The sequence below is a fragment of the Callorhinus ursinus genome, unplaced genomic scaffold (assembly GCF_003265705.2).
Source record: "Callorhinus ursinus isolate GAN/ISIS: 27379988/994484 unplaced genomic scaffold, GSC_fseal_2.0 scaffold10, whole genome shotgun sequence".
Taxonomy (NCBI): domain Eukaryota; kingdom Metazoa; phylum Chordata; class Mammalia; order Carnivora; family Otariidae; genus Callorhinus; species Callorhinus ursinus.
This window is the reverse complement of record NW_027397072.1, coordinates 36867214-36890342: the sequence shown is the minus strand read 5'-3', so window position 1 is coordinate 36890342 and position 23129 is coordinate 36867214. Positions and strand designations below refer to the sequence as shown.

Here is a 23129-nt window from a genome sequence, read left to right as displayed (position 1 = left end):
ATAAAAAGGCAGAGGAGGGGTGAATTCATTCTCTCTCTGCTTGAGCTGACATCTGCCTTCCCCCGCCCTCAAACACCGCTCCTGGTTCTTGGTCTTCCCAATTCAGATTGGGCCTTACACCAAGTTCTCTAATAAATGTCTTCTTATACGTGTCCTTGTAGTTCCGTTTCTCTGGCGAACCGTGACTAGTACACAGTCCAAGGTGCAGGACAGGGAATCCCAGCGTGAGCAAAGCGCCAGAGCAAGGGAAATCCTGGCCTCTGCAATGATCTGAAAGTATTTCAGGGGTAAGGGCCAAAGGAGTAAGGGCAGAAGCTGTCCCAGAAAAGGCAGGCTTCATCCCAAACTCTGGTCTCAGTTTGGGGCAGAAGTGTCCCTGGAAAGGCAGACCAGCCAAGAAGGGGCACGAACCAATTCTCAGAGCATCCCCCATGCTTGTGGTTGGGTGCGGTAATGGCGTACAGGGGACTCATGCTGGTTTCCCCTTGCAACTTTCAAATCTCTCCCCCCACGGACAGGAGCCAGGGGTTGGTGGTTGGTGGGGGGCACAGCGGTGCGTGGAGTACCCCGTCGGCTCCCAGGCAGAGAGAGCCAGTGCTCAGCAAGCCTGTGCACACAAACCTCAACACCCGGGCTTATTTATTAGGACATCTCAGATGCTGGCCCATTTGGTGACCTGACACCAAGCTTGTCTTTCTGTGTAGCTGGCAGGGGACCCTATGGCAGGTGCTGTGGCAGAGACTCGGGCCTGCTTTCAGTCCCATGAGCAGGTTTGACGCCAAGTCTGGAATTAAAGGACGACTCAACTCACTCTCACCCAACAAACCAGTGAGATGGCATGCTGTCTGGAGGCCTTGAATGCCATGGTGTCTGGCCGCTCTTGTATCTGACGGGGCTACTGGAGGCCACAGGTGCAGGCTGTCAACTTTGCACTTCGTTTGAAGTCCTTTTCTGACTATGCTAGTGACTTCAATGCCATACTTACACTGACTTGAAAAATGATTTTTACATCTCTTTCTCCCTTGGAGTGTGCATATGACAGAAAAGACAGGGTGGTTTTAAAGTCAGGACACGAGTTCTCTTTTAAGGTGAAACTTCCACCCTAACTGTACAAAGTCCTGCTGAATAAAATAATCAAAGCCTCCAGGAAACAGCTTTTCTCCCCAAGGACAAAAGAGCCCTTGGTCCGTAGTGGGGCTTGGTGAAAGGCTCAGCTGCCAAACTCAAAGAGACTGTTCCCCGCTGACTGCAAGCTTTCGTCTTGCTTATTGTTCTGTTCAGAAGCCTGGGAAGACAGAAGGAAGTGGCAGAAATGCCTTCGGACCCTGGGGGCCTGGGGCGGGGAATCTGTCCAGGAGCGCTGCAAACCCCACCTCGACCTGCTGGGGTGAAGGCCTGTCCAAAGACGGAATAAGAACCTCCCCCAGGGGTCCTGGTGCTCGCTGACGTGGTTTGACATTTGCTGGCCCCTCTCGCTGCCAAGATCCCTTTCCTCCACATGCCAGGCCAAAATTCCCTCTCCCTTACCTTGTCCCTTGGGCAGACGGGATGTGAAATGGGGACTGACTGCGGAGGGGAAAATCTGGTCCCTGGGCCAGGAGCCTCGGCCGGCCTCAAGGCATTATCATCCGGGCAAAACACCTTCTCTTTCTTTGGGAAGCTCCCGTATCATGAAGCAAAGGGGGCCAGGGATTGTTCTGGTTGGTGCTGTGACCCCAAAGGTGGAGCCTGGGGAGTGCAGGACCCCAAACCCAATACATAGACGGAACTCGGCAGTGGGCATGAATCTTGGGGGCACCTCCAGGACCCGGCGAGGGGGGCAGGGTAAAGGCAGTGCGTCAAGACCACAGGGCCGCCTGGACAGCCTTCCCGCACAATGACCGGGGCTTATACTCCATTCACAATGACCACGCGGGGAATCACACCCAGAACAGACTGGACAAGTGGCAGTAGGAAGGGGACAGAAAGGGGGCTGATGATTGCTTTTGGAAGCAGCACTGGTGTAGCTCTGACTTCCTGGTAAGGGAAGGGGGAAAAATAAACAAACAAAACAAAAAAACGGAAAACAGTGTGGTATGCAGCTCTTATTGTCTAATAAAAGAAAATATTCTTCAGGGAATTTTTTTCCTGGCAACAAATTCTTGGAAGAATTTATGTGACAGAACGCTCCAGGGGAACATCCTTGTGTTGGGAGGGAGGCCACCTAGTCTGGAGAGCCTTGGAAATTCCAGTCATGGGCGTGGGAGGGGGGGCTGGGCTGCTATGCCGGTCCTACTTTGGAAAGGTTGATCACAGGGATATTGCTCAGAATGCGGGAGGGAGCTGGGAAGGCGTCCCTGGGGATTTGAGGCCGAGAGCGGGGCGGTGACAAGGACCATATACCACGTCACTCTCTGTTCCATCCTGGCTCGGTGAGAGGTGCTGTGTCTATCCTAAAGGACAACAGTGACGGGGAGCCAAGAATATGGGGGCTTGCTCCCTGGACTTTTCGGTCTCTTTAGGTTCTGGGTCCAGGCTAAAGGAGTGGGGCTTGAAGGGAAGAGAAGGGGGGGGAGGAGGGGAAGAAGACGGGGAGGGGGAGGCAAAGAAACAGAAATCCGGGGAGCTAGAGAACAAGCCAGAGGCAAATGAGACATGGGTCCGGGCAAGAGGCAAGGCCAAGGCCACGATTGGAAGTTCTGCTTTCTCTGCTGTCTGGCTTAGGGCCTTATAAAGGAAAAACTGACCACCAGGAAGGCCATGGCAAGTTGGCCAAGTGGGAAACCTCAGGAGCTGGCCTCCGTGACACTGATGGTCTAAGGATGTTCCGAGTTGCCAGGTTGGCAGAGTGAGGGAAGATACGAGCGCTGTGGCCCAGTATTCCCTAAAGGCATCTGTGAAGGGCTGGGGCCAAAGACTGGACAGAGGTGAGATGTGTCACCAGCGGTGGGTGATTCCGGCCCACGGACCTGCCCTGTTTCCTAAACAAACCCACCACACACACAGTAAAGTCAGACAAGTTTGTAGGGAGGAGAGGAGAGAGATATTAGCGGAGCAAAGGGTGAGTTAACTGTCTGTCTGTCCCACGAATCAGAGAGGAGGGGGCCGGATCTCAGGGTCGCACCCTGAAGGCTGCAGTAAGGACCCCACTGTAGGGCTTCCACCTGGCTGGGAGGCCTGAGGACAGAAAGGTCTGCCAGGTTTCTCTGCCACCCAACTTCTCCAGCCACCAGTGAAGCTCAGTGGTGCTCCCCTAGGGCTGCCCCGGGATCCCAAGGGTCTTGGTGCCCGAGTGGGGCCTCCTGCCTGGGCGTTGGATGGGTGCGGGGGGAGCTCAGTCTGCACAACTTGCAGTGAGTCCACCTTCCACCGCACACTCACATCTCCAGAGCTGCGAGTCTGCCCCCTGCACCAGGGGAGAGTGTCCTAAATCCTACCAGCAGCCTCCACAGAGGCTTCGCTCCACCCAGCCAGCTGCCCAGGACTTGAGAGGACTCAGTGTGGCTGAGGAGACCCACCCCAAAAGATGCCTAATTTGGCTCCTTCGAGATTTCAGAAAGACACTCTGTCCAAAACCAACCAACCAACCAAATTGCAAGGGTCAACAGCGTCATAGACACTGAAAGTATAGATGCCTTGGTCACATTTTCAGTGAGTTATAAAATCTCTTACCCTGGGTCTTCCCCATTCTCCTTTACCCTCCTCCTTCTGTACTGAGTTTATAAAAAAAATTATACATTTGAAAGTTGATTTAAAAATTTTAAATATATGAACCACTGCCTTTTACTTTAGCATGCGTAGGAAATTAATTTGTCTACATTTTCGTTTTTAAAGCTTTACAGACGATTGCAAGTGTTGCAGGAAAAAAAAATGTTTTAGTTCTTCTAGAAATAACGTTTTATAGAAACTTCCAAATTTGCACCAAACAAAATGCCCCAGGGTTTGGGTTTGCCGTTGGTGTCTACAGCTGAGCCTTGTCCTTGAAGCAGCCATGACTCAGCGTATTCAAAATAAACTTGAGCGTAGTTCTCCTCTTCAAAGATTCAAAACTCTCTGTGACGGTTGTGTCACCTCCGTAACATCTGCTCAGTGGTGTCCCAATTCTACTGACTCATGGGGGAACCACAGGCTGCAAATGGCCGCAGAGCGCACACACATGGGGTGGGCTGCTCGTCACCTGCAGTGTGAGTCAGCAGCCAACAGATGCCATCGTGGAAGAGCAGGAAAAAGACAAAAGGGCAGCTTGTCATGAGAAAACACAATGACGTGTTTATTTTATGATTCTGGTGGCATGCTGCTGGTGAGGTGTGAATTATCGGGCTCTCCAATCACGTTCATCGAAATGGAAATCATCGTTTCCTTGGCCAGGCCCCGGGTGCTGTCTGGGGGCCTCGGCAGCCCACAGAAGACCCCCCTCCATGCACGTGCTTGTGTCTGCTCCCACCACCAGAGTTCCTCCTGCCACCAGCATCAGGGTCACTGGAGACTGTGCAAAAAGGGAAGTCTCCGCCAGGAACCTAACGGTGCTGTGCCCATTCTCAGGCCTTCGCATGATGATCCTGCTCTGCCAACAGCCCTGCTCCTGGCCTGGGACAAAAACAGCCCATAGCACGAGGGATCGGGGAGCCTGACATCTCAAGCCCACAGTAAAGCCGAACTGACCAGCAGTCTGAGCTCTGGTTCTTCTCTGTCGGGGCGATCCGAGTCCTAGGGAACTCTGTCTGTGTGTCATCGTGACCACAGTGAAGGGAAGAAGCACATTTGCTGCAGCTTATCTTTTGAATACACCCAGAGGTGACTGTCAGTGCCATTACCATGCTCATGTAACTGATGTGGTGGCCCAGTCTTCCAGAGGGTCCCTTTCCAAGAACGAGGGGGTTGGCCTTTGGGCAAGGGTGGGGTTGGCCTTTGGGCAAGGGTAGGGAGCCCAGACATCTGTTATGTGCCAGGCCCAGCCGACTCCCTGGCAGCTCTGAAGAGTGCCTGGTCTGGAGGGAGAGTGAGAGGCTCAGGGGCTCAGGGACAGGTGACAGGCGTTGTCAACATCTTCCCAAGGCTGGGAAGTCAAGCCAGGACCTCTGGAAGTAAGCTTTTTCTTAAAAGATTTTTTTTTTTTTTTTTTTTTTTGAGAAAGAAAGAGAGGGGGCGAGGGGAGAGCATGAGCTGGGGGGAAGGGCAGAAGGAGAGAGACAAGCAGGCTCCCCGCTGAGCAGGGAGCGCGATGCAGGGCTCCATCCCAGGACCCTGGGATCATGACCTGAGCTGGAGGCTGATGCTTAACCGATGGAGCCACCCAGGTGCCCCAAGAAAGAAGCTTTTGCACTGAGCTTTGAAAGTTGACTCTGAAGCTCCCCAGTTTGAATTATTTTCCTTCTGTCTTTCTCTCAATTTCAGGGTTTCTTCACCTGGCCCATCAGCAGCCCAGGGACTCGGCACTGTTCTCTGATGGCTAAAGCCTCTTGCCCTCTGTCCCGCCTGGGCCTCCCTCCTTTGCACCATCTCTACCTCTCCCTCTAGAGGAGCATCTCGTGTCTCCTCACTAAGAGAACTTGCCTTCTAGGGCCCCCACTGCTTGGTTATTGGGGTCAGGACCTCTAAGAATCAGATGACTGTTTCTGGGAAAATGTGCTAAAATAAAAACATAAAACAAATATATAATTTGTTTGGGCACCTTGAATCTAGGTTCAGAGCCTCTGGATGCATTAGCCCTCTGGCCCATGTACATAATAATAATTCTCCGCATCCACATGGAGCTTCCTATAGCAACAAGTAGAAATGAGCCCTCTGATCAGTCCCTCATGAGCAAGGATCTTCCTTGAGCCTGACCTACTTTTTTTTGAGAATCTAATGAGAGCCATGGATTTTTCCCCCAACAAAGTGCACATATCCCCATACATCTAAAATCTAGCATTCATTTCTCAGAAGTTTCAGATTCCTCCTGAAACCTATTCATAAAAATCCAGCTCTGCTTCTGTTGACATTCAATTAATTGTGAGTCTAAGGACCCCATACTCTGATCCCTCTATCTAAATGGTTCCTCCTCCATGGGGTCTCCCCTAAACCACCAGCTGGAAATCCTCTCCCCTTCATTGGTTCTCTCTCCTCACTCTGTGAAGTCAAGGCCATGGGCTCCCAATACCTCTTGCCATGGCACCTGGAGATAGAATCAACATTTAGGTCTCTTCTTCAGTACATTGGACATTTGGGTCTCTCCCACCCAAATACTAAAGCCGGTTGGGCAGTACATAAGTTGGTTGAATATAAGTTTGCTTATTGGATCAGAAACATAACAGAACTAGGAGAAGGGAAACCGATGAAACCGTGTGAGGGGACGCCTAAAAGAATGAGAGTTTTTAGTCTGTGACGATGGTGCCTGAGAGGGCATATGTGTATCTAATATCAAGGAAATCATGAAAGCTATCAATAGCACACACTGGGATTTGCTTACCAAAACTGAAAATACTGAAATTAAGAAAGCCTGCAAAAATTGAGAGAGACAGTGTGTTCTATTGGTTTTAACACTAATTTATGTAGTGGGTAAGGGAAACATATGGCCCTCATTATCTTGAGAGGTTATGTAAGTCACAGACACAAATAGGTTCAAGAAAGGTTTAGAGATTGCTGAAAGGAATTAAAGAAGCCCTAAATAAATGTAAAGTCATGCTGTGTTCATGGGTAGGAAGACTTAATGTTGTTAAACTGGCAATACTATCCAAAACAATCTACAGATTCAATGCAGTCCCTATCAAAATTTCAACAGCCCTTTTTTCATAGAAATGAAGAAACCTATTCTCAAATTCATATGGAATCTCAAGGGGTCCCCTAGAGCCAAAACAATCTTGAAAAAGAAAGACAAAGTCGCACTGTTTACAGCCAACATATGGAAGCAGCCCAAGTGTCCATCGGTAGATGAATGGATAAAGAAGACAAAGAAGATGTGACGTACATATACAATGGAATATTACTCTTCCATAAAAAAGAATGAAATCTTGCCATTTTCAATAATGTGGATGAATCTACAGGGTATTACGTTACATGAAATAAATCAGACAGAGAGAGACAGATATTGTGTGATTTCACTTACATGTGGAATCTAAAAAACAAAACAAATGTACAAATGAAACAAACCAGAAACAGACTCATAGATGCTAGAAACAAACTGGTGGCTTCCAGAAAGGGGGAGGGGCTGGGGGATGAGCAAAATAGGTGAAGGGGATTCAGAGGCACAAACTTTCGGTTATAAAATAAGTCCCGAGGATGTAATGTTCAACATAGGGAATATAGCCAATAACATTATAAAAACCTTGCAGATGGTAACTAGATGTATAATGGGAGTCATTTCGTAGTGTATAAAAATATCAAATCACTATGATATATACCCGAAACTAATAGGATACCGTGTATCATTTATTCTTTAAATAAATAAATAGAAAAACAAAGTTTGAGAACTTGCGCTTCTTGATTTCAAAACTTACTACCAAGCTAAAGGAATCCAAACAGTGTGGTACTGGCATAAGACTTGAAGCATAGGTCAATGGAACAGAACTGAGAGTCCAGAAACAAACCCACACATCTGTGGCCAATTGATTTTTGACAAGCCTGCCAAGTCTGTTCAAGTGGGGAAAATAAAATATCCTCCGTAAATGGTGCTGGGACAAGTAGATTTCCACAGGCAAAAGACTGAAGTTGAACCTCTACCTTACACCATATGCAAAAATTAACTCAAAATGGATCAATGACTTTAATATAAAAGCTAAAACCATAAAATTGTCAGAAAAAAAAAATACAGAAGTAAACCTTCATGATGTCATATTTGGCAACAGATTATTTATTGGATTTGACAAGAAAGGCATAAACAACAAAAGAAAAATATAGTTAGTTTGGACTTAAATTTTGACTTCATCAAAATTTAAGACTTTTGTGCATCAAAGGACATTATTTGTTTAAGATTTTATTTTTAAGCAATCTCTATACCCAACGTGGGGCTCGAACTCAATCCAGGTCAAGAACCACATGCTCCACCAACTGAGCCAGCCAGTGCCCCAAAGGACATTATTAAGAAAGTAAAAAGACAACCAATAGAATAGGAGAAAATATTTACAAATCATATATGTGATAAGGATTTAATATCCAGAATATATAAACTACTCCTACAACTCAACAACAAAAAGACAAACTCAGTTTAAAAATGTACAAAGGGTCTGAATAGACCTTTCTCCAGAGAAGATATACAAATGGCCAATAAGCACATGAAAAGATGTTCACCATCATTAGTTAGGGAAATGCAAATCAAAACCACAGTGACGAAGGGTTTGACCTTGGCAACCACAGCCTGGCCCAATGTGGTTCGAGATTCTGCCCGGGATTGACGTCATGGCCATGTGCTTGCTCATCCCCAGCACAGCCTCTGCACACATCCACAGGTTCACTAATGGAGGCAAGGAGAAAAGGTTTGCCAATTATTCATGTCAGCGGAGCTTGATGGAAAGAGATAGATGCTTCTCGGGAGTTAATCGTTACCATGTGTCAAGGGGTTTGGAGAATATCGATCAAGGAAGCATTTTCCTGATTGACGAAAAGTAACTCGGTTATGTTCATCTACCCCTTCTAGAAGGTTATGCACTGTCTTAATGTACTGCATAGTAAAACCAACGAAAAAGTAAAATCCAAACCAAACCAAGTAAGAACCACATGACATACTCCTTCATCCCCAAGTGCTGGAGAGGAGGCAGTGACATTCAAACTCTTGTGTGCCGCTGATGGGAAGGTAGAATGGGGCAGCTGCTGTGGAAAAGAGTTTGGTGAGCCCTCAAAATGCTAAGCATCAAGTTACCACATGACTCAGCCAATTCCAGTCCTAGGTATAAATCCAAAAGAATTGAAAACAGAGGCTCAAACAGATACTTGAACACCAGTGTTCATCGCAGCATTATTAATAATAGCTAAAGGTGGGGGCAACTGAGACATCCACCAACAGATGTCTAGAGAAAGAAAGCATGGCGTCTACACCCCATGGAATGTTATTCAGCCTTACAAAGGAATGACGTGCCGACACGTGCTACCACATGAATGAACCTCGGAAACACAGTGCTAACTGAAACAGACCCGAGAGGACAGATACGGTGTGCTTCCGCTCAGCTGAGGTGCCTAGCACGGCAAGTTCAGAGAGACAGAAAGTAGAACGACGGTCACCGGGGACGGGGGAGGGGAGGAACGGGCAGCTATGCTTAAAGGGCACAGAGTTTCCGTTTGAGGTAACGAGAAAGCTTTGGAAATAGATCGGGCGATGGTTGCTCCATGTTATGAAGGTGCTAAAGGCCACTGAGTTGTACACTTTTTTTTTTTTAAAGAACGATGGAGGGACTCCTGGGTGGCTCAGTCGTTAAGTGTCTGCCTTCGGCTCAGGTCGTGGGGATCGAGCCCCGCGTCGGGCTCCCTGCTCCGCGGGAAGCCTGCTTCTCCCTCTCCCACTCCCCCTGCTTGTGTTCCCTCTCTCACTGTGTCTCTCTCTTTGTTAAATAAGTAAATCAAATCTTTAAAAAAAAAAAAAAAAGAACAATGGAGAGAAATGTGCGGGTGATAGTCTCACCACAGATCATCAGGAACATGGTGGGATGAACCATTGGCCTCTGAAGGCCCTGATTGTCCCAGAGCCTCATTCCTCACCAGCGTGGGTGACAGCATTCCAGAATGGAAGGCCCTCGCCTCGGCCACAGAGGCGCCCCTGCGATCCCTGTGACGAGGCTGAGGGTGGGCCTTGGGCTCTGCAGGGACCCGTCCTGGGGTGCCAACAGTGTGGTAGCTGGAGACATTCCTCAGGCAAATTGGAATGGCCATGCTCTGTTCTGGCCAACCCAGAGCTGGGGCCACTGGTGTGCTTTGGAGCATCAGATTTCTCTCAGGCACCAAATATTCACCCTTTTAAAGGAGTAACAACAACAAAAGAAACCATATTCTATTAATTGACTAGTAAGAAACACTCTCTTACACACACACACACACACACACACACACGCACAGGCTCTCCCAAGAGAGACATCAGTTACGGACATTAGCGATGGCTCCCCGCTCCAGAAGGAGCACACCATTTGGCACGCTTGCAGGCCAGAACTCCTCATCTCTTTCTCCACTGGCGTGAACACCCAGGCTGCTGTCAGGGACCCCATGGAGTTTTCGGGTAGCTCCCTGTAAGCTAGGCAGTGTCCACCCTGGTAGTATTGGGCAAGAAAGAGACTCTAGCTAGCTCAAATGAAAGAATGCAGTGGACGGGGATGAGGGGCTCCGGGAATTGGGGGTGGTGGGGGCCAGGACTGCTCCGGGGGGCTGGGAAGGCAGAAAGTACAGCCCTGGTTCGCGGAGGAGGCCGTCTGTCCCACGGCTCAGCTGGGCCCGCGGACCCTCCTTCCTGCTTTACTCACTGCAGATGCCACGCCTGGGGAGGGCCTTCCAGCCAGTGTTAGGTCACATACCCTTCTGTGAGTGGCCCAGGGCAAGGAGAGAAAGGCTTGTTTCCCAGACTTCCCTGGTGGAGGGTGGCGCGTTAAGATCATTCTCTCACCCATATGAAACGTACTGGGGAGTAGTCATCCCCAAAAGGGAACTGAGAACCAACAGGTAGCAGGAACGGATGAGGCCCAGCCAAAAGCCCAGTACACATATGAAATCCGTGCCCCTCCTGAATGAGCATCCAAACCCCACCAGACCAAGAAACTAAGAATCAAAGGTCAGGACCCATATAAGGCTTTGTAAACAGTTCCTCTCCAAGAATCTTAGGGGTGTGTTTGTGCATCTGGAGTGGCTGGTGCCTGACAGAAAATTCGTGGACTTTTAACTTGGGTCGCACAGCCCAAGCTCCGTCTGCTCCCCACCCCACCCCCAGAAAAGGATGACCCCGCCGCCTTACTCTCAAGATCTTGCCACCGTGGGTGGGGGGCTGCAGCCCCAAACCCTCCAACAGCAAGCAGCTCCAGGCCTGTCATTTGGGGGGGGGGTTGGGAGATGTGTCCCCAGGGCAAATGCCCCAAGGGACCCCTCTGGGAGAGACTATGAAGCCCAGTGATGTCACCCCCTTCTCCCCATGCAGCTGATCATCGGGACATAGAAAGGACACTCCTGGAATGAGTGACAAGTACGACCTGTTCCGGATCTCAGCAATCTGCCCCATTTGCACTGGTGCCAGGTCAAAGGCAGGGCTGGAGGCCAAGGGTGGGGGGGTCAGGGCCCAGCTGGCAGAGAGGAACACGGGGGGCCCGGGTGGGCGGGGTGTGGGAAGCAGGCCAGGGTCAGGCCGCAACAGTGGGGGCTGAGGTCAGTCACACAGGGAAGAGTTCCAGAGGAGGGGTCAGGCCAGGCCGGCGATCTGGAGAGGGAAAAGAAATCGGCTGACTCCATGCCAGGCCTGTCACCAGCGGAAACATGCCAACCCTAGGACATGTCCCATTTAGCAGATGAGAACGTGGGCAGAGCACTCATCTTCCCCAAGGCAGGGCATGCAGCCAGTGAGTGGCGGAGCTAGGGGCTGAGCCCCAGTCGCTCCCTGTCAGATGGAACCAGCAAGGAAGATACGAATGGGGATGGGTGGGGGTGGTAGGGAGATGAGCGGCCTTCCTGGGCGTTCGGAATTGAGGGCTGGGTATTGCCACCCCAGGGGAGAGGAGGGTAGCTGCAAGGCCTGAGTATTCATCTCTTCCTTTTCCTGTCTCCTTCTGCAATGAATGACTGACAACCCACAAGGTTCCCCCTTAAACACACACACACACACACACACACACACACACACACACACACTTCAGATGCCAGTCCAAAGGCCAGCTTGTTACCAACTGGCTGTAAATCAGAGGTTCCTAAGACCCCTCCTCGGGTTTGATTCGTTTGCTAGAGCAGTTCCTAGAACTCAGAGAAGCATTTTACCTACTAGATGACTGGCTTATTATAAAAGGATGGAACTCAGGAACAGCCAGATGGAAGAGATGCATAGGGCCAGGTGTGGGGACGGGCTGGGAGCTTCCCTGTTCTCTTCAGGGGCACCAACCGGCCCATTTCCACCACCTGGAAGCTCTCTGAACCCAGTCCTCTTGGGATTTTATGAAGGCTTCATTACATAGGCATGATTGATTAAATCGTTGGCCATTGGCAATTGATTCAAACTCCAGCCCCTCTCCCCTCCCAGGAGGGTGGCAGAGAGACTGAAAGCTCCCACTCTCTAATCAGCTGGTTGGTTCTCCTGACAAACAGCCCCCTTGGTTAGGTTACCTAAAAGCTTTCCAGTAGTCACCTCATTAACATAACAAAGACACCTTTATCACTCTTGTTGCGGGGAAATTCCAAGGGTGTAGGAGCTCTGGGCCCCGAATAGGGTCTAAGAGGAAAATGTATTTATTACAAATTCCAACAGCACACCTCCCCCCAGCACGTTCCCCTGCCCTCCCGTGGGGGAAGGCAGGCAGGGCATGCTGGGCGGAGGGCCTGTGATGGTCCTGCTGCCCCTCGCCAGCACTTGGGTAAGGAGTGCGACCCTCTGAACTTGTCCTCTGCAGAGGCACTCGCTGCAATTTGCAGAGAATATTTTACTGTGATCTCCAGCCTGTCCTGGATTCATGTTTTCTCTCCTGCACTGATGCTCCCCTTTCCCCCTGATCACTGAAGTCATGCAAAGATGAAGGTAATTCTGAGTGATGTTATACAGGATCTCAGGCCAGATTAGAAGTAGAGCAACATCTGTTAAAGTTCCATCCATATTTCCTCTCTTGCCTTCTCAACCCAGTGTCTAAAACAAGAACTGAATTAGAACAAAAAGGTTGACACAGTAGCTACTGATAAGAGTTATGTTGGGGTTCCTGGCTGGCTCAGTCAGTAGAGCATGCGACTATTGATCTTGAGGTCGTGAGTTTGAGCCCCCCACTGGGCCTAGAGATCACTTAAAAAAAAAAAAAAAGAATTATGCACATATCCTCTCCTGGGGACCATGCTGAACTCTTCCCAGGACTGTTCCAGGAGTCTCATCACGACCTTACAAGGAAGGCTCAGTTACTGATCCCATTTAACAGATGAGCAAACTGAGGCTCAGAAAGGGGAGATGAGCAGCACAGGGCAATGGACCTGCAATGTTGGACCCCCAGCCCATGCTCTATTTCAATTGCCTACAATGCTACCACCTCCCTTCAGCCCCCCACCCCTGATCCCAGTGGTCTCTCTAATTAGGAAAGATTTTTCAAATGAGAATAATCAGTATTACTGGGGATATACTTAACTCTCAGACTCCACCCTTGCCCATAATATCCTATTATTCCCAAACCTCCTGGCATTGCCACCCAGCGCTCTGTTGGCATTAGATAGATGAGTGTGGCAACTATTTCCTTCAGGACAGTCTTCCAAAGAGGATTAGGATTCGTTTACCTGGTTCTCAGTTGGCTAAATAGTTAAAAATTGTGAAAACCAAATATGTATTTGCTGTTTTTTGCTGAGCAGCCTTATTTGGAGTGGAATGGGGGGGGGGAGGAGGAAGGACAGACATTGAGAAAGTTAAAGTGAAAACCCAGCGTGACATTGTCAATTTCAAGATGAGGCACTAAGGAAACATCCTGTGGGGGGGAAATCACTTCTGATATTGGTTGATGTTTCAAACGGAGCATCATCCATATGAACATCGGGTAAGTGTGTAGCTGTCCTCAGGGGGAAGAGAGCTCCCGAAAACCCGCAGCTGCCTGGCTGTGGCCAATTTTTGGTTGTAACCACCAATTACGCTCAGTTTATTCAGGACAGACTGGCTTACTGATCGGGGGTGGGGGAAGAGACCACGCTTGCGGTTAAGAGGCCCTCCTTGCGTGTCCAGGACCCCTTCATCTGTGCACTTGGCTGATAGCCAGGCTCCATTTTGGTGCTGAGCCCTCCTGGACAAGCCTAGTCTCCACCCTACCCAAACCAGGTCAGATTTGAGAATTAAAGTTTTCACCTTTTTGCCATCTTAGCACAGTTAAAGAATGATAATAATGAACATAAAACAACCAACGAACACCAAAAGACCTAAGTGTGAACTATGCTGAAGGAAGCTGGCTTTGGGATGCCTGGGTGGCTCAGGTGGTTAAGCGTCCGCCTTTGGCTCAGGTCGTGATCTCTGGGTCCCGGGATGGAGCCCCATGTCGGGCTCCCTGCTCAGTGGAGATTCTGCTTCTCCCTCTGCCTCTGCCCTTCCCCTGCTTGTGCTCCCTCTGTCTCTCTCCCTCTCTCTCTCTCAAATGAATAAATAAAATCTTTTTTTTTTTTTTAAAGGAAGCTGGCTTTGATAACAGCAGAGGGAGTGAGTGGGGGGTAATGTGTTGAGCACTAGATCTCAGGATGGACCCTGGTTCTCCTCTGAGTCTACTGTAGTCTGGGATCTGGCAGTGACCTCTGGAGCTCCTCCACAGGTGGCTCAGAGAACCCAGACTCAGAGCCTGCAGAGCACTTTGGGATGGCCCTCCGGCTTCCCTGGGGTAGGACTGGGACACTCCAACACTGCTGCTATGCTGGGGAGTGCACCCCAGACTTAATAGCCGGCTGGGGCTGACAGTGGCTTGGCATCTGCTTAGCAGAGGTAGGAGGGGAGGTCTGGCCAGGCCCCATACAACCACCCCTGACCCTGGATCATGGAGAATGGAAAGCCTTGTCCGGAGCTGCTCGCATGTCCCAGGTCACTTCTGTTAAAACCCCAACATCACTGCCTCTGCTCTTAGCTGCTACAATCCTTAGGAACACTGAGAAAATGTTGGCACTCCTTCCTCTGACCTTATGAAGGTAGGCGCGGCCTCCCCAAGCCCACCTGGCATCCTTCCCTGCTCCAGAGGGTACTGGGGCCAGCCTGATGGCCCCCATCACACACTGCCCCAGGGACCACAAGCAGAAAGCTCACTTTTTTGCCTGTTTGGGTGCAGTTGGGATAATTTTTAATACATTCCCTTTTGCTCTTCATCAACTTCAAATGTATCAAGATGTCCTGAGGGCAAAAGAACCGATTTAACTCTCTGATTAGAAGGAATGCTCTTGGCCTAACGCCTCACTCATTTTGAAATACTGACATTAACCGGGAAAATCACTCAAGCTCTCTTGTTACTTCCTGTGCTTAATTAAGTGGCTCTGCAGGTGACTCAACCCTTTTATTTTTCAGAATGACATCAGACTTATTTTCCATTTTAATAGCCTTGTTACTTCATTGATTTTTTAAAATCCAATTTCACTTTCTAGTACAATTTTTTTTATCTATTTTTCCCCCTCCACCCCAGGAAATGCTAACTCCCATAGTGGCTAAACTCCAACTATTACAAATGCCTCCGTTTTGGTTTTTGGTGAGGTTTTTTTTGTTGTTTTTTTGAGTCCAAGGTCCAAAATCAGAATTTGAAGAAGGAATTAGAGGTATAATCCTTACATGCAAATTACCTAAATAATTTCACAAAATGTTGGCTTTTTTTTTTTTTTAAGATTTATTTATTTATTTATTTGACAGAGAGAGTGAGAGACACAGAGAGAGAGGGAACACAAGCAGGAGGAATAGGAGAGGGAGAAGCAGGCTTCCTGCCGGGCAGGGAGCCCGATGCGGGGCTCGGTCCCAGGACCCTGGGACCATGACCTGAGCCGAAGGCAGACGCCCAACAACTGAGCCACCCAGGCGCCCCTGTGTTGGAGTTTTTAAGATAATGAACTATCTGGTGTTATTCCTGAGAGGGGTCCCTGCGTCCCGGAGGTGGTGTTGGGGTCTCTGCCAAAAAAACCTTCCTGTCAATTCAAGGAGGATGATTCCAACCTCAAAAGCTTGTTTTGAGCTCATTTACTACTTATCGGGTGCCTATTTAACATTTATTAATCTGGAGGTTAATTGCCATTGCTGTTTGTTAAAGTCTGTTGTTGGGGTGTAGACGTGAGAATTTCTACATCTTAACACGGTTTGGATTCACAGTCTCAAGAAAAAGCAGATGCCGATGTTTTGCATGGCAGGTGACATTTATTTATTGTTTATCTTTCCGTAGGGGGTGGGGATTTAGTTTGTTTCTTTGGTGCCTGGGCCAGCCGAGTGAATTTCATTTTCTGCCGCTGCTGAGGGGTTTTCCTCCATTTAAATGTCATGCCCTGATTCAATTTCCCAAAAAGGGGCCACCCTGGTGAGGACGGGGAGAGCACTCGTTCTGGGCCTGCCCTGCTCACTTCTCAGCGTTACATGGGGCCAAGTGCACAGAGCCCGTTACAGCAGGCCACGGTGGCCCCAGCCTGCTCCCCTGACGGGAAGGGAACCAGACTGGAGCCAGAGGTGAATCTGCAGCCCAGAGGGCTTCTTCCCCTTCCCCAAGGTTCGATTACAACAGACAACTTCCCAGGGCCAGGAACACTGCAGGGCTTGGTGCCTTTTTTTTTTAAATCCCAGGGAGGTGTCAAAGATACAATGCATGCAGTAGGTGCTCATTACATGTTCATTTTCTTCCTTCTTTAATTAATATTTGCATAATGATACACTGAGGGAATTAACTGGCTGCACAGCTGGAAGAACATACACTCCGATGATTCCTTTCCCCCTGTAAGAAAGATGCCAGCCATTGGCTGTCCACCCTCTTGCCCTTAGGTTGTCCTCCTTCCTCTAAGGAACTGAGGAGACTGATTCTAAATCTTTTTTTTTTAAAGATTTATTTATTTGAGGGAGCGAGAATGAGAGATAGCACGAGAGGGAAGAGGGTCACAGGGAGAAGCAGGCTCCTCACCGAGCAGGGAGCCCGATGCGGGACTCGATCCCGGGACTCCGGGATCATGACCTGAGCCGAAGGCAGTCGCTTAACCGACTGAGCCACCCAGGCGCCCGATACTGATTCTAAACCAATGTCCCATCTGAAGCAAAGCTGCCTCATGATGCCATGGTCTGTCCTTTCAAAAAGTTCTCTCTAACCCATTGGCTGTGATCAAAAATCATACCAGGCACGGGGTGGGGACAGAGACCCCTGAGCTGGATGGCTGCACTTGAGTAGCTAATGATCACCCGGAAGGGCAGCCGGCCCAGAGAGACGCACATGACAAGAACTGGTGGATGGTGGGGTGATAGGGAGAGAGGAGCCCAGATGGTAGGGAATGACCTCTGGATGAGAGCACCCCAGATTGCTGTCAGCTTCCATAGCTCCAAGTTCCTGCTGCCACTGGGTCCAGTGCACATCCGGGGAGTGCCCACATTTGCCACTGTCACTGCCTTCCCTGCCTTCCACCACGCGCCAAGCCACATCCTGCACTGGTTTCCAAAACCCGGGACCACTGTTGGACGGCAACGTTGTGGACACGCCGCTGTCTTCTACCTTCCCGCTTGTCTGCACAACATAGACACTATAAACAAGAATGTGTCGCAGAGAGCTCCTCTCCAGCTGAGCTCTCCCCGTGCTGGTGCATCTGTCCAGGAAGGCGCTGGTGCTTTCTGATCCAGGGCACGTGTGACCATAGCACGCAGGGGGCTGAGTGACAAGGAAGAGCCGGAGCTGAGCCGGCCTACCCAGTTCCATCCCCAGTGATTCTCTCCGCTCCCCGCCCCAGTTCCCTAGCTGGGCTTCACTCTCCCCCGTGACCTTGACCTTTGTGGCTCTTGGTCATCCCTCCACCACCCGTCAGCTGCAGCTTCCCCGGAACTGTCACCTGCTCAGGTCCCTCCCTAGCCTTGCCTTGCCCCCACCTGTTAACTTGGTGAGTCCAACCAGAGTCTCCTCTGCAAACATCAATGGCCAGGAAAGGTCTTGGGGAATGCGCATCCAACCTACCATTTCCGGCTTTGCACAACTGGCCACAGGGCCGGTGCCAAGGGTATGTCCTTTGTGGCCCTTCGGACTCAGAAGCTGCTATTGATTCTACTGGCCAGACACATGCCTTCCCTTTGAAGTGTTTGTCTACAAGGTGGGCATAGTGAACCAAAACGAGCGTGGGGGCCGTCGGGAGGGGTGCAATGACTATCTGCTGGTTGCAGCAAGTGCTTACTTTGGCAAACATTTGGAGACAGTCTAACTAGCATAGCTGTCCTATGTGACCGTGGGTCTGTAGTGAGGATCCAACCAGTCAGGGACAGGGCAGGGGCTTTCCACTCAAAGATGCTCTCCCGGGCCATCCTTGTCCCTTCCTCCGAGTGAGGCAGCACAGTGTGAACACCGCAGACGGGCCTGGATGCCCTTCCTGCCCTGGGCACTCGCTAAGGCGAGTTCCTTAGTCTGTCTGAGCCTCAGTTTCCTCCAGCATTGGGTGGAGTGATAATTTCTTCTCTGTGGGGTCGATGGGGGCTTAAATGAGAAAATGGGGGTAAGCCGCTAGCAGGGTGCCTGGCACTCTCCTGGCTCTCTCGGTACCTGCTAGTTCCTTTCTCCTTCCTTCTACCTTCCTTCCTTTGCTTCAAGGAGTACTTAACTCTGGAAAGTAGTATTAGGCTACTTCAAAGAACAGCCAGAATTGGCCAGTGTCTCCTTTGATCCCTAGAACCAGGTAGTCCGTGGCCCAGGATCCCAGTCCAGCCCCTCACTCAGTGACCCCAGTGGCCTGTCAGGGGACTCCCCCTCCGAGGAAGCTCTACCCCAGGGCAATGCTCTCTACCCAGCACTCCTGCCTCCTGCCAAGAGCCCCGCCTGAGGCCCGAAACCATAGCAGGTGAGATCAGGGGCCCACCAGCCTGAGCCCTGCATTTTGCAGAGAGAGAAACAGACCAGAGAGGGCAGCCAGTCTGCCCTGGGTTGCCCAGCTTGTCAGCAAGGGAACCCAGGACGGAATCCACACAGCTCCGCCTTTCACCACACTGCCACCCTGTGAACAAAAGACTACGGAGAGAGCCTGTTGGCGAGAAAGCAGAGGGATCCCAGGAAGGTGCTGGGGGCGCTGGGCGTGTGGCCACCCAGCTGGTGGCGTGCGGCATGCAGCGCACGGCTGAAATGCGGCCCCCCGTGGGCCCAGGTGCCTTTCCCCACCAAGCAAGAATCAGAGATGTCATTGTTGGGTCCTGGTTTTCTGCAAAGCTTGAGAGAGGGGGAAATGTTCGCTTGCCTCGAAGAGACGGACAGAACTCACGCGGGGAGAAGATCGGGCAGGCCAGCCTGCCGCTGTCCAGTCTGCCGGCCGCGGGGAGGGCGGCTTCCCTCCTCACACTGGCCCCCGGCTGCTGCGCCCTCACTACTGCGGCCTTGGCAGTCGGGCGCACTTCCCTGGGCTCTGGAGCTCCTCCCACGGTGACCTCCACAGGCATCGAGGCCACCCCCTGGGAAAGAACAGCCCCCCTCCGGGGAGGTTGGAGACCCCGAGAATCACGTGTGTTCAGACTCGCGCCAGAAGCCGGCTGACCCCGGGCTGCCCAGTGCGGCCTCCCTTGCGGGAGCCTGGTGCCACGCCTGGTACATGGCATGGCGGCTTCTCCGGGGTGAGTGTGTCACCGTGGGAGGCACTGCTCAGGGTTTAGGAGGCTAAGGGAGGATTCGTAAATTGCCCGAGGTCACACGGCCCCTCGGGGACTGTGCTCAAAGCATTTCAGGCTAGATTCAGCGTTCGGTCAACACCGTTTCATGAAGGACGTATTATGTGCCAGGCGCCGTGTTGGAGCGAAAGGTACAGTCAAGCATAAAATAGCCCGTCCCTTGCCCTTCTAGAGCACACAGTCTCTTCCAGCAATGAAGATTAAACAAATAAATAGGAACTCAGTTATCTACAGTGGTAAGAGAACAGGTGCCTGGCTGAGGGAGAACCCTCCCAGGAGGTGGTGTTTAAGGGGGAGTAGCGTTGGCCCCTGGGGAAGGGAGGAGTGTGTCTGGGGAGGGAACGGCACAGAGGCCCCGAGGAGGCCCGCATGGCCGGAGCTGGGGAGCAGGGCAGGGGGATCAGAGATGAGGTGTGCAGGGGACCAGTCTTTTGTCTCTCGGGTGATGCTTCAGAAAACCCTCCTTCCTCACGATGAGGTCCGAAAGATACTTCTGTTACAGTTGGAAAGTTTCCTTTTTACATTCGGGTCTTTAATTCATGTGGAATTTGTCTCTGACCCTACATCAAGCCCAGCTCCCGGCTGCTTGCCTGTGTGACTCAGAGCAGATCGGGTTCCCACCCCCCACCCTGGCCAGTGAGAAGGTTACATTAGATCATCTCTGAGGCTTCCACCTGTGACCAGTGATGCTCCTGCCGGCGTGGTGATGAAATCACTCCACGGATTCCCACGTGCCCTGCGAAAACACGGCCACATGGGCACGGTGCTGCCTGCCTGGCCCACTGTGCTTTTCTCTCCTCCAGAAGTAGAACACAGCACCTCAAGGCAGGTTTCCCAAGACCCACTTCCTGGCCAGAACTTCACTTTGACTCATTCCTTTTTGATGTCTTCGTTATATTACATGACCAAGGCGAGATGGAAGGAGGAGACTCTGTAACTCGAGCTGTTATCAAAACCATAGATCCAACTAGACTGGCATCTCTGGAAAGGCCAACCTGCAGGATGGTTAAGTCTGTGAAAATCTTTCAAACCTGCCTTGAAGGAGTTTCCGAGAGGTGCCACTGCAGGGCAGGTCAGTGGGCATCCAGGTGGAAACGTGTCTCTGGAATCGAGTGGCTGCTTCTGAAAACAAACATACACACAAATAAACAGCCAGTCTGCAGTTTTCAAACTGTTGTAACAACACAGAAGGTGGGAGACTCTGTTTCGGGCCCATTTGTGGGGGCTGACTCTGCCCGGTGGTAACAGCATGCGGGAGGAGTCCCTGCAGACCCCACAGGGAGGGAGGGTCCGAGAGAGAGGACGTGATGTTCGTGGAGGTGGTGCAGGTAGGGAAATTCAGCCCAAGCTCATTTAAGGAAAAACGTGTACGGGTGATCATCCTACGGGGGTAGGCAGGTGTGGCGTCTTACAAGATACAAGGGTGAAAGAGACCGGGAGGACATCAGAAGAGAAAGCCTTCTATCCGTTGGGTCCCAAGTCTTGCAAGACATAAGCCAGCTGTCTGTCGCATTGGCAAATTCCTCAGAAGAGGGAATCTAATAGTCTTGAGGTCTGTGATGGTTAATCTTTTGTCAAGTGGACTGGGCCATGGAGTGTCCTGATATTTGAGCAAACATTACTTTGCGTGGGGTGTTTCTGCAGGGGCATTTTTGGATGACTTTGACATTTAAGTGGATAGACTGAGTAAGACGCATTCTTCTTCCTAAGGTGGGTGGGCCTCATCTGATCAGTTGAAGGCATGAATAGAACAAAAAGGCTGACCTTTTCTTGAATAAGGCGGAATTCCTCTTCTTTGATTGCCTTTGGGTTGGGACATTGGTCTTCTCCTGCCTTCAGACTCTGGCTGAAACCTCAGCTCTTCTTGGGGCTCGAGGCTACTGGCTTTCACACTGGAACTCACACCATCAACACTCCTGGTCCTCAGGCTTTCAGACTCAGATCGGAACGATGCCTTTGGCTCTCCTGCAACTCCAGCTTGCCACCTGCAGCTCTTGGGACTTCTCAGCCTTCATAATTCTGCAACCGCTTTGTGTGTGTGTGTGTGTGTGTGTGTGTGTGTGTGTGTGTGTGTGTCCTATTGGCCCTGTTTTCCTGGAGAACCTGACAAATGCAAGATCCCTGAAGCATCTCTGTGAAGGAAGAGGCAATTCCCATGCAAGGGGATGCCGTGAAGCCAGCAGACACCCGAATGGGTCTACAGTGGCCATGTCACCCCAGGAGCAGCAGGAGGTCTCCTCCTCTATGTTCCAGGAGCATGTTGCCTGTACATCCATGTAACTGTGTGTATGTGTGTGTGTGTGTGTGTGTGTGTGTGTACAACCTCTCACTCCATAAGGCTCGTGGTTCAGGCTTGGATAGTCCTTAAGCCTTTGCATGTTGAGACCTCACCCAAGACTTGCCTGTGGATAATGCTCAAGCATGGCTTTGGGTTAGTTGGGACTGAGTGGCAGCCAGAGGCTCCCAAGCCACTCTGACTAGTGATGCCGGAAAGGGCCTGCGCCTCCGATATCCCCCACCTCAGTACACATGCAGAAGCCACACCATTCACCCTTGCTTTAAGTTAAAGCATTGCGGGGTCCCCAGGACCCCCCCCCAGGCAGCTTGTGCCGTGTCAGGAGGGGGCTACCCACCCAGACAGGGCAAGACTCCCAGGCAAGCTTCCTCTGAGCCTGGCATCTGGGCGTGTTGCTGCCACTTCCAAATGGTTTTACAACTTGTAGGAACCTAGGGGCCACGCCAGGACTGTGATGTTCCCTTTCATGCAAGATTGACCTGTGGATGAGTAACACCGGCAGAACCCCAGGGCAGCATCCGTCAGCAGTGGGCGTACCCCAGCGAGCCGGTGCTCGCCTTGCACGGCCCCTGGACTGCAGCATTCCCTCTGTTCCCTGATTTCTAGAACTCCTGGTTCAGAGCCCCGAGCCATCCTAACCTCAGCAGGAGGAGGTGTCAGCGGGAAGCAAGGGCAGGACACTCAGCTCTCCTGCCCTGCCCGCCCCTCCGAAGGCAGCGATGGTAGTCCTGCCCCAGGCCCCAGTGAGCCCCTCAGCCTGGGGCCCTCCTGCTTTGGGGCCTTCCCTCATTCTGTTCCCTCTAATGGAAGTCTGCCTCTTTCTCCCATCAGTGTGTCTCCACCCTCAGTGAATTACTGAAGGATGAACAGCTAGGTGTGGACCCTGAGGCTACCCGGGTCATGCATTTGCTGTCTCTGATCTTACGGTTCTGAAAATCTTCAGACTCCATCCACCTTAGTCCCATAGCTATAGAGTTTTAAAGCCTGAAGTTCATCTGGTGATGTCTGAGCTTGACAAAAGGAGAAAGTTCTAGAGGAACACACACAGAGCCAGCAGTGAGGGGCCAGAGACACTTGGAGCATCCCCTGTACCTCCTCACCACGATGTTTCCCCCCCATGGAGCTGCCTCTCATGACCAGGAACCAGTCATCCTCATGCCATGAGTAACACGCTCCTGCACAGCCTCACACTGTCTATACAGGGGTGAACAGTGTCCTCCCAAATCTATGTCCACCCAGAACCTCAAAATGCAACCTTATTTGGAAATAGGGTCTTTGCAGATGTACTTAGTTGAGATGAGGCCATACTGGAGTAGGGTGAGCCCTAATTCGTCAGTTGGGTTCTCTAGGAGAAAACAGACCCAGCAACACACACACACACACACACACACACACACACACACACACACACACACA

The 23129-nt window shown here is 51.0% G+C and overlaps 1 long non-coding RNA gene and 1 pseudogene across 7 annotated transcripts in view; both read left to right on the top strand.

Moving 5' to 3' along the window:
- The window catches only part of LOC112821020 (uncharacterized), a 300721-nt gene that overhangs the window by 157027 nt on the left and 120565 nt on the right, over positions 1-23129 (top strand). The gene's annotated exons all lie outside the window — the stretch shown is intronic.
- On the top strand, positions 8320-8562 carry LOC112821019 (NADH dehydrogenase [ubiquinone] 1 alpha subcomplex subunit 1 pseudogene; annotated as a pseudogene).